The sequence below is a fragment of the Mus pahari genome, chromosome X (genome assembly GCF_900095145.1).
Source record: "Mus pahari chromosome X, PAHARI_EIJ_v1.1, whole genome shotgun sequence".
NCBI lineage: Eukaryota > Metazoa > Chordata > Mammalia > Rodentia > Muridae > Mus > Mus pahari.
The window spans coordinates 59,779,038-59,791,266 of NC_034613.1; the positions used below are offsets into that span (position 1 = coordinate 59,779,038).

Below are 12,229 nucleotides of genomic sequence, written 5' to 3' on the forward strand. Positions count from 1 at the left end.
AATAAAATACATAGTGATAAAAAAGAAAGAAAGACTGTCCCTAGATGAATATGACATGATTCTCTATATACAAGATCCCCACAAATCTAACAATCCAAGCATTAATAAGTGAATTTAACACAAGAAATAATTGATCACATTTCTGTACATCAGCAATACATAAAGGAAAGCTACAGTTTATGCCTCAATCCCATTTATAACTGTGCCATCAAATATGAAACACTTAGTTTACCTTTAAAAAGAAAACATGTATTATTGCCAAAGTTACAAAAGGTCACTGTAAGAAATTCAAGTATTTTCTTAAATGGAGAGAAATGCTATCCTGGTTAGTTTTGACTCTCAATTCGACACAGCCTAGTGTTACCTAGGAAGGGGGACCCCCAACTGAAGAACTGTTTTGATGACTTGTGGCCATGCCTGTCGAGATTGTCTTGATTAATGACTGATACAAGAGAATTCATACCACTGTTATTATTGCCATCTCTACATAACTGGATAAACTCTGTGAAAGAAACATAGGTAAGAGACTGTAGAAATGGCTCAGCAGTTAAGAGGACTGACTGTTCTTTTAGAGCATACAAGTTTGGTTCCCAGCACCCATGGTGCTCAAAACCATTTGTAACTCCAGTTTCAGACATATGTGATAACCTATCCTGCCCTCTACACTGCATGAATGTGGTGCACACATATATGCAAGAAAAAAAACACATATAACACAAAATGAGTGAATGTTTTTAAAGGAAAGAAAGAAAAAGAAATGAAGGAAGGATGGAAGGATGGAAGGAATCAAATAAGCAGCATCCTTTAATGGTTTCTAATTCAGTTCCTGCTTGAGCTCCTGTCCAGCTTCCCTCAAAGGCAGAGTGTGACTACATGCACATGATGAAATAAACCTTTACCTCTTCAAGTTGGTTATGGCATTTATCATAGCGACAGAACGAAACCAGAAGACATGCCATGCCCCACTCAATGAAAAGTCAAGAAAAAGCTTTGAATTTGGATATGCACTTTTAACAGTATTTTTATCTAAACACCAGCAAGAGATTTGAGACATCATGAAGAGCAAAGAAACAAGAGAACCAGGAGTTTGACAAAAGTACAAAGTAAACGAACATGTGAAAGAAAGACCTTTCAAAAAAAGGGTGCTGCAGGAAATTAATACTGATAGAAATCTAAAGGGTTTTATTTTTTCATTTTGAACAAACATTTATTACAGAGAACATGTACCATTTTGTACAGATATCTAAACATCATTTTATTCCATTAGCGTATACCATTTCTACGTGCTTATTTTTTCTGTCATTTTGCGAATTTTACACATGTGCTGTGTTGGGTTGTACTCAACCCTACATTCTATAATCATTTTCCTGATAACCCTCTTTTTTCTAACTTGTTTCCCAATTGTTAAAAGAAGACACCCTCTCTTGTAACAACTGGGAATGGATAAGAACCAGACTGAATGATGAAGGGTCAGTCTTGTACATTTAGGTGTCTGTAGCTGCTCTGTGCTTATGTTTCAGTCAACATGTCATATGTGTTTGGAAGCATTTTACATCACTCCTCCCCAACTTCAGATTCTCAATTATCTGTGTTTTATGAACGAGTTAAAATAATTGTTAAATATGGTGACACATGTCTAGAATTTTGACACTTAGAAAGTTAAGGTTGAAAAACTGAAAGTTCAGTTCTAGGTAAGGGTATGTGATAAGATTCTCTCTCTCAATTATTTTATTTGCTTACATTTAAGTCATTGCCCCCTTCCCGGTCTCCCCAACCACACTTCCTCCTCCCATTCCTCCTTCTCCTTGCCTCTGGGAGGGTGCTCCCAGTTAACCACACCCACCAGTTATTCCCCTTCCCTGGAGCCTCAAGTCTCTCCAGGATTGGGCATGTCTTCTCCCACTGAGGCCAGATCAGGCAGTCCTCTGCTGTATATGTGCTGAAGGCCTCAGACCAGCCTTTGTATGCTGCCAAGTTGGTGGATTAGTCTCTGGGAGCTCCCATGGGTTTGGGTTGTTTGAGACTTCTGGTCTGCCTATGGGCTTACCCTCCCTTTCAGCTTCTTCAATTTTCCCCCTAATTTAACCATACAGATCCCTGACTTCAGTCCAATGGTTGGTCAGCTGCTGGTAGGTACTCTCAGAAGACAGTCATGCTAGGCTCCTGTCATGCATGTCCTTTTATGTCTGAGTTACTGCAATCCCGTTATTTTCTAGCTCCAACCATTTGCCATTTGTTGGGTGTAAGTATCTGCTTCTGTCTCAGTCAGCTGCTTGTAGGGTCTCTTGGAGGACAGCCATGCTAGGCTCCTGTTTGGAAGCACCATATAGCATCAGTAATAGTGTCAGGCCTTGAAGCCTCCCTTGAGATGGGTCCCAATTTGGACCAGTCACTGGACCTCCTTTCCCTCAGATCTCCTTCATTTTGTCCCTGCAGTTCTTTTAGACAATTCTGGGTCAGGGTTTTTTACTGTGGGATGGCAACCCCATCCCTCCACTTGATGTCCTATCTTTCTACAAGTTCCCTCTCCCCATTGTTGGACATTTCATCTAAGGTCCCTCCCTTTGAGTCCTGAGAGTCTCTCACCTCCCATTCTGGAGGGTCCCCCATCTCCCACCTCCTGAGGTAGTATATTTCCATTCATTCTGCTGGCCCTTGGGGCTTCACTCCTGGTCCTCCCAATACTTGGTCATGTTCCCCCTTCCCTTCCCTGTCCCCTCTCCCACCCTGATCCGTCCCTCCCTTACTCTATCCTCTTTTTTCTTCTCCTTCCCAAGCAGGATTGAGGCATCCTCACTTGGGCCCTTTGGTTTGTTAGCCTTCTTGAGTTATGTGGATTGTGTCCTGGGTATTCCATGCTTTTTGACTAATATACACTTATTGGTAACTACATATCATGTATACAGCAATCTCACTAAAATCTAAAGTTTTTATAGGAATTAACTTTAAGTAAATCATGAAATTAAATGTAAAAATATAAAGCTCTTAGCCATCAAGATATTGGCCATCAAGAAATGCAAAGTTTAGCCTTAATGGGATATTATTACTTGAGTATCATAATGATTGGATTTTTTTTAAAGAAAAGAAACAACACTTAAACTTGGCAAGGATATGGAAAAACTGGGCAGTGAAAGCAGCAATTGCTTGTGAAATTAATGTAGCTAGATAGAAACTGATATAAATGTTCCCCCACAAAAAACAAACAAACAAAAAAACAAGGTAGAAGATAAGTTGGCCTCTCTGTTGTTGTGATAAACACTGTGACCAAAAGCAACCTGCATTTAAAGGGACTTACCTGATTATACTTCCATGTCTTACTCCACCATCCAGGGAAACCATGACAGGAGCATGAAAACCATGAAAGCAGGAAGTAATAGATAGATAGATAGATAGATAGATAGATAGATAGATAGATAGATAGATAGATAGATCGGCCCATATACATATACACATATACATACATATACATGGAACCCAGGTTCACCTACCTAGAGCTGGTATCTTCTATAGTATGTTGGGCATTCCTATATCAATTAACAATCAAGAAAATGCCCCACAGACGTGCCCATAGGCCAATCTAATGGAGGCAATTCCTGATTTGAAGCCTCTTCCCGGCTGTGCTAAGTTGACAATTGACACTATGATACCACTACAACCAGCTCAACCACCCACTGCTGGGCATATAACCCAAAGGAACCTAATTCAATATGCCACAGAGATACTTGCACATCCATTCCTATTGTACCACTATGCACAGTAGATAAGTTATGGAATCACCCACCTTATCAACCTATCCACAGAGGAATAAAGAACACAGGATGCATAATGAAAACAGGAGGGACACAAACACACAAGTTTGATGGGAAGAAATGGCCCAAAGGAAAAGACATTTTCTTTCCTGTGAAATACATTTGCACATAAACATATAATATATATGACAAGAAAGCAGGTCTATTTGTGGGAAGGGAAGTGAAGGGTAGAAGGATAGGGGAGGAAATGAGGCTTGCATATAAACAAAGTACAAAGATATAATATATATGATAATGTCATCATGTTGGTTACTTTAAGTCTAACTTAAAAATTAATAATATAAAAAAACATATGCCATTTATATATACAAAAAACATCCAACTGAACAATTACAATCTTGGATATTTATCTTAAAGAGGTGAAAACATCTGTTTACAGAAAGATCTACTCATGAATGTTCACAGGAACTTTATTTGTAATGGCCCAAATTCTGAAATTAGCCAAGGTAATCTTCAGTGAGAAGGAACAATGGGTTAAGCAATCAGTGTTATAAAAATATCGTGAATGACTATGAAGCAACAAAATGAAGCAAATTACTGGGGCACGTAATTTGCATTCATTCACAGAGAATAATACTGATTGAAAAGGCCAATTTTGAGACTTGAGAGATGGATCAGTCAGTAAACTGTTTGCCATGCAAGCATGCATGCATGCATGCATGGGGACCTGAGTTTAAAACTCCAGCCCCCACATAAAAAGCCAGGTATGGTAGCACACGTTCAAACCACAGCACCAAGGAGGCAGAAACAGGCAGATCCCTGGAGCACACCCGAGGGTCAGTAAGTATACTTAAATCAGTGAGCCCCAGATTCAATAAAAGATTGTGTCTTAAAAATGTAAGGTGAACAATAATTGAGGAAGACATCTGATGTCAACACCTGGCCTCTGCACATATATGCACAACACAGATGTGCACACACAGAAATACACAAAACACCATAGACACATGCAAGAAAAAGACAAGCTTTAACAATTTCATTACCTTAATTTTAGGTGTGTTTGTGCACATGGCACACGGTGGCATGTATGTGGAAGTCAGAGGACAGTTTGTGGGAGTCATCTCTCTCCTTCCACCATTTCAGTCATAGAGACTGAACTTGGGCCATCAGGCTTGGTGTTCAATGCCTTTACCTGCTGAGCTTTCGCACTGACCCCACAAGATGCCAATCATGGTTGTCCAGATATCTATCTGCTCTGGTTAATTTCTCCCTGTTGCACTCTCCCCTCCTCCCTCTCCCTCTCCCTCTCCCTCTCCCTCTCCCTCTCCCCCTCCTCCCTCTCCCTCTCCCTCTCCCTCTCCCTCCCTCCATCTCTGTGTCTCTGTCTCTCTGTCTCTGTCTCTCTCTCTTTTCCCCTCTCCTTCTTCCTCTTCCTTACCCTGTGTCTGTAGGGTGGAGCATCTGGGAGCAATTAGCATTGAACTTGGTAGACTGGATGAATATCAGAAGGCATCCCATGGTCACATAGGGCCCCAACAGAATAAAAAGATAAAGACATGTTTACTTTACTTTCCCTGATTGCTTGAGTTAATGTAATCCTTTGCCCCAGCTTTCCTGATTTTCAGGTGTTCAGATCACAACTTGAAATCTGAGCCCAACACCCTCTGGCTCTCAAGACTTTAAAGTTCACTATTGGCCTTTATTGGTTCTCCTCCTTACAGATCGAATATTGTGAGACTCTGCTTATGTGATTGTGGACTATTAATTAGATTTTTGTTTCTATGATGAAATATCCAACAAAACTAAGTGAGGGAAAGAGATATTTTGGCTTGTACTTTCAGAGGATTCAGTCCATAGTTACCTAGATCAACATTTCTGAGCCAATGTCAGCAGGAGAGTGAACAGAAACTATTCACATGATAGTCAACAGAGGGCAGAGAGGTTATTATAACCTTTAGTGGAATATCCCCACTTGCCCTACTTTCTTAGATAAGCCCTACTTCTTAAAGTTTCCACAGCTCCACAAAACAGTGAAGCTAACAGGGGCGAAGCTTTCAGTATATGAGGGATATACCTGATTCACACCACAGCAATAAGTCAATGCCTTAAAGTGTTATGCATTTCTCTCTGTCTGTTTGTCTGTTTGCCTGTTTGTCTTTCTCTCTCTCCCTGTTTCTCTGTCTCTGTGTGTGTTTCTCTCACTAGACAATAATTCAGACATAAAATCTTATATGTATACAATATCTGGACCATATTGGCTCTGTCTTTCTGAAGAATGCACAGAAACAAATATAGCTAAAGTGATGTAAGAGTAAGGTTAGTGAGCTATATAATGATTTATTATTTCATTGAAATTATACAATGGTGATATTCTACTTCTCTGATTTTTCTTCAGTTATTCACAAGAAGCACTTCCATACTAAGAAAACTGCCAACACCAACTATTTGGTGGCCCCAAGGTACAGTTTGTATATGAATATAACATAAAATACTTCATTCTCTCCTTTTATTTGCAGCATTAGAGATCAAATTTGGGGTCTTGGACACACTAAGCAATTAATATATCACTGAGCTTAACCTCACCCCCTGGTTTTAATGAGGCAAAGTCCCAGTATAGTGCCCAGGGGAGCCTGGAAATTATTATCCCAATGGCAGGAATTATAAGCAAATGATCATAATCAGCCCCCTTCTTTCCTTTTGTTTACAAGTTTTAAAAGAAATTGGTTCTTTACCATTTTCCAAATAGGAGGACCAAGGATGTATGTGCTTGTTTGGGTTCATGCATGCGTGTGTGTGTGTGTGTGTGTGTGTGTGTGTGTGTGTGTGTGTGTGTGTGTGTTTGTGTGTGTATGGAATAGGGATACTATTCCCTAAATAGTATCATTAGGGAGTCACAGTTTTAAATATATTTGATGTCTCCAATATTTTAATTTCCTTGTTGATACTCTATGTTTCATATCTTTGGACTATTGAAGCTTACAAAGGTAACTTCCTGAGACTTTTGCAATAGCCCTGGTAGCTCTGAACAGTTTCCTTGCTTTCTGGTATGAGAAAAAGTTCCTGAGTTATCTCGAATATTTCCTGCTTGGATCCTGGAATTGACCTCTTCAGGGGCTCCTTTGACAATTTTGTTTAGAACACAATATCTTGTCACCACATGTATCATTGCCAATGGTTTTGCTACTTTCCCTAGGACTTTCTGAGATGGAATAGGAGATATTTTTAAAAATAACTTATCAAATCATAATACTTCCTACTCAAATTTAGGCTTACAGGCTTTTGAATTTAATCTCCTTCATTAACTAAAATTGGCACATGAGCTGATTTATCCCACAACACATGCATGACAGTCTCAGACTAACACACTCAACATTCTATAAACAATATGATTTACTGAAAACATTTCAACAATTTTTTGTAGTTCTTTTCTCCTTACGATAAAACCTACTAAGGTTGCTTAGACAAATTACTATTTTAAAGTCACTTGAAATAGTCTTTTACACAGTTTCATGTTACTTTTGCTTCTTGTTTTCATTTTAGTTTCTGCTGTTAGAAGCTTCTTTTATGTATAAAAATATGTGTCATAATTATATGAAAGATTGGCTTAGCTTCTGCCAGTCTCTAAATGCTAATGTCCTCTTAAAATAGATCTGTTGAGGCTTTGAGGCTTTGCAGACACGCTGTTGCCTGCTGCCACTTGCTGAAGCCATGGTCAACCCCGGTTTTCTTCGACATCATGGCCAATGGCAAGCCCTTGGGCAGGCAAAGTTTCAAAGACAGCAGAAAATTATTTCATGCTCTGAGCACTGGAGTAATAGGTTTTGGCTATAAGGGTTCCTCCTTTTACAGAATTATTCCAGGATTGGTGTGCCAGGGTGGTGACTTCAGACACTATAAAGTCACTGGCTGCAGATACACCTAAGGAGAGAAATTTGAGGATGAGAACTTCATCCTGAAGCATACAGGTCCTGGCACCTTGTCCATGGCAAATGCTGGATCAAACACAAATGGTTTCCAGTTTTTTATCTGCACTGCCAAGACTGAATGGCTAGACGGCAAGCATGTGGTCTTTGGGAAGGGGAGAGAAGGCAGGAACATCGTGGAAGCCATGGAGTGTTTTGGGTCCAGGAATGGCAAGATCAGGAAGAAGATCATCATTTTTGACTGTGGACAACTCTAATCTCTTTTGACTTGTGGGCATTTTTACCCATCAAACCCTTCCTTCTGTAGTTCAGGAGAGCGTCCCTACCTCATCTGCTCACAACACCCTGTAATCTCTGTTCTCACTGAAGTTCTTTGAGTTCCATATTTTCTTCATTCACCTCCAAGTCTAGCTGGATTGCGAAGTTATGTCTATGATTATGAATAAAACCTAAATAAGAAAGATCAATCAGTTGAAATCTTAGCCCTCAAGCTAAGAGTTTCACCATCCTGACTGAATAACTTGCTTTGTGGTACCTGCTTCTGGTGCGTGAGTGCTAAGATCAACAATTGATAAATAGGACTTCATGAAACTGGAAACCTTCTGTAAGGCAAAGGACAGAGTCAATAAGACAAATCGGCAACCTACAGATTGGGAAAAAATCTTCACTAATCCCATATCCAATAGAGGGCTAATATCCAAAATATATAAGGAAATCAAGAAGTTAATCACCAAAACAAACAAACAAACAAAAAACCCAACCCAATCAAAAAATGGGGTATAGAACTAAACTAAGAATTCACAACTGAGGAATCTCGAATGGCTGAGAAGCACCAAAAGAAATGTTCGAAGTCATTAGTGATCAGAGAAATGAAAGCTATACTTTCAAGGCTGGGCATTCATGATCATATGGGGTTTTTTAAGTCCTCCAAAGAACACATTTTAGAGAAGGCTAAAGACTGTTCATACTTTTTCCTATTATTATCCACAATTATATGAAGAGATACAATTAACTATTGATATCCTAGCAGTATGGGTCTTGGGTTTGTTTTGTTCCATATACTCAAATAGGAAGCCATGAAGCAGTCTCATGGAGCATGAATCCAATGCTCTGGTTCCAGCTCTGTCCCCAAGAAAAGAACACAGTTCAGGAGAATAAAAGGATATAAGGGAAATAGGATGTAGAAGGAAGGCAAAGGTCTCCAAGGGTCTTCCCACCCTTCCACGTTTGCTCAGCTGAGGCTTCTGTGATGACCTCCTCTTCTAGGGCCTTGTGTTTTTTCAACATAATACCAGCGAGGGAAAAATTTCAGGCTAGCTGGGGGTCTGTCACAGATTCTTTGTTCTTTGTCTGGGAGTGGTGTGGGCAGGCTGGCACAGGGACAAGCCATCTGTAAGTTCTCCAGGACACATATTTTCTCTAGACCCTTCAATGGTTAAATTCATCTGGTCAACCCTAAAACCATAAAAGACATTATTTTTCCTGAAAAATATTCTTTCCACTCCTAGGGGGATTGTCCATGTAGGTGTGTGTGGAACTGTAGTCAGGCAAATTAAAATATGCAAATGAAAAATGCAAATGAAAAAGCTAGGCATTGCTCACCACAGTGTTCTCAGGGTTTTCTTGAATAGCAACAAATTAAAGAAATGCTATGCAATCAAAGTTTATATCAAGCCTTAAGAAAGAAAATCTCCATTATCTCTAAATATACAGCAATGTGTTTCAATGTGTGCCTCTGTGTCTTGAAATTGTGCATGGCTCAGTGAGCCATGCACACACTGCACATTGGCTTTCCTCAAGATGGGATGGCAGAAGAGTTTCTGCTTTTCTACCTTTTTTTCTAATGTAATTAACAGATGACAATTAACAGAGAAATGCAATTTGCACCACAAACCCTTCTGGCTCAGATTTGGTCCCAATTTTTCCCCTGTGCAACTCATCTTTCAAATTCCAAGATTTTCAACTATCCAATTGGAGGGAAAGGCCAGATCCCTCTCTACATGGTCAGTGCTGGGTAGAAGTAGGTGTAAATATAACTCTGTAACACAGGAGCTGTTCATTCTCCTTCCTAAAACTACTGGACTTCTTTGAGCAGAAATCAATAAGCTGGTCCCACTGGATCCAGAATACATGTCTCATAACAAACATGTCACTCTTCTTTCATAATTATTTTTTTTTACAATTTCACGTATCAGTACTGTCATTTACATAATTTCCAACCCAAATCTCCAACTTTCCATTTCTCAAGTGTCATTGCAATTCCCTCTCAAGTTCATGACCTCTTCTATAATAATAATAATTAGTGTACACACCCATATACCTCATATACACACAATGAAATGTATGGGCCCACTTATCTTATTCATATGTATATGTGTTTAAGACTGACCACTTCGGTTTGGTATCAGTGCCCTTGTCCTTAGAGAAGACTCTTTCACACTCAGAAGCCATTGACTGAATTTAGCTCTTCATCTAGGAATTTGACCTTGTGAGATTTTCCCTATCCTCATTTGCATGTCGACTCATGGTGTTATTATGCAGACCTCATTTAGGCAACCATGTTGTTGAGATTTCATGGGTGAGACATCCTTAGCTCAGTAAAGAGTCCGAACTGCTTGTTTCCCTTGAGCTATACATTTGCTTTGACCACCTGGTCTTTCCTGTACATCAGCTGTTTTGACTAGGATTTGGAGGATGAGCAGTGGAGCTTTCAGTGCTGTGGTTGGAGGAATGCCTTTGGATCTGAGGGCATGGGGAAGGACCCAATACTCAGGAGGCTGGAAAAGAGCTGACAACTGAACTCCTGCTTGAAATCAAAGGGAGGCTGAACAACCAGAATCAATTACAAGTGTCTTTCCACTTATACCCCATAGACTACACACACAGTTCATCTGAATGGGTTTCTACTACTTAGGGGCTCTCAGACCAAATTCAGGCATCTTTGTGTTGATCAAGACAGCAAATACCTTTGTTGCTTCAGGGTGATTTCCTAAACCCATGTACTTGTATTATATTTAAGTGACACTCACACAGCATGGATTCTGCTCCCACTTCTGTTGTTGAAACTCTCAAAATAGGAATTCATGGGAACCCAATTGTCCCAGGAAGCAAGCACTGTTATTATCCACATCTGGCAGGGGTAAACTGAAGCACTGGGGGTTAAGTGACTCACCCAGGAGAAACACAACTGCACCAGCTTTGGTACAACCATTCTATAGATTGCTACTCAGGAATCAAAAAGGGAAAGAACTATTAGAGCTGGAAATGCAGCTCAGTTGGCAGAGTGCTAATCCAGCATGCATGTGATCCTGGGTTCAAATCCTAGCACCACATAACCCTACAGTTTTTAATACATTGCCATTGTGGAGGAAGTGGGTGTAAGGTATCATGGTTTCTCTCTTATAGCTACATGGAAATCTGTAAGCAGCTCAAAAGTTTGTTTTAATGATGAAAATTCACCTCAGGTCTTACCATTTCAGGAATTTTTATCTATAAATTCTTGCTCTACCTTCAACACAGACCCAGTCCTACCCTGTTATATTTGTGATGTAACCATGGTCCAGCCCTTTCTCTCTGAATGGAAACTGCTTTCTTTGTGAGCAGATTACAAGAGAATTGCTTCACTCAAAAACATGGAAAAGAAGCCAAATGGACCAACTGCCTGTAACTTCAGCTCCAGGGGATCTATCATTCTCTTCTGGATTCCATAGGCATACACACACACACACACACACACACACACACACACACACACACACACACACACTACAAACACACATGCACACACATGATATACATTTACACAGACAAATCCACATGCATTTTAAAAATTAAACTACATTAAAATTAATCAAACAATTTACTTATTAAGCAAGATATATAGTGTGGCAGGAATAATGCACTCTGAGAAGGGGGTTAGAAATTTCTGAAATCAGTTTTTGTTACCAGAATATAGCCAAGCAATTCAGAAGAACTCAAAATTCCATTGAAAGCAATTTGGAGAGTACAGCTGCTAATTTCACGTTTTATTCTTTGGTGGTAGAGTTCAACTTGCCATTTTGTATTAAAAGATAAATGTAACAGATATGCAGCTTGGTCTTCATGTGGGACCCCTAACAGCAGGAGCAGGGGCTGTCTCTGTCTCTACTGTCTGCCTTTGGGACCCTTTTCCACTACTGGGGTGCCTCACCCAACCTTAAAGGCAGAAGATATGCCTAGATTTATTATAGCTTGATATGCCAAAGTGGTTGATATCCATGGGAGTTTTGGATTCTCCTATTCTTTGAGGAGAGAGAAAGGGGAAGTGAGGGGAGGGGCTAAAAGAGAGGGACTGGAAGGAGAGGAGGGAGAAGAAGATGCAATCAGGATGTAAATTAAATTAATTAATTAATTATTTATTTAAAAGATGTAAAAGCAAAGGCTCAGTAAGCAAAATTAAATACTACTATTTTTTTTATTTTCTTTATTTACATTTCAAATGCTATCCCGAAAGTTTCCTATACCCCTCCCCCCCACCTCTGCTCCCCTACCCACCCACTCCCACTACTTGGCCCAGGC

At 39.8% G+C, this 12,229-nt stretch overlaps 1 pseudogene; it reads left to right on the plus strand.

The window, feature by feature from the left end:
* The first annotated feature begins 6,110 nt into the window (after window positions 1-6,110).
* Window positions 6,111-7,929, plus strand: LOC110314338 (annotated as a pseudogene).
* The last annotated feature ends 4,300 nt before the right edge of the window (window positions 7,930-12,229 follow it).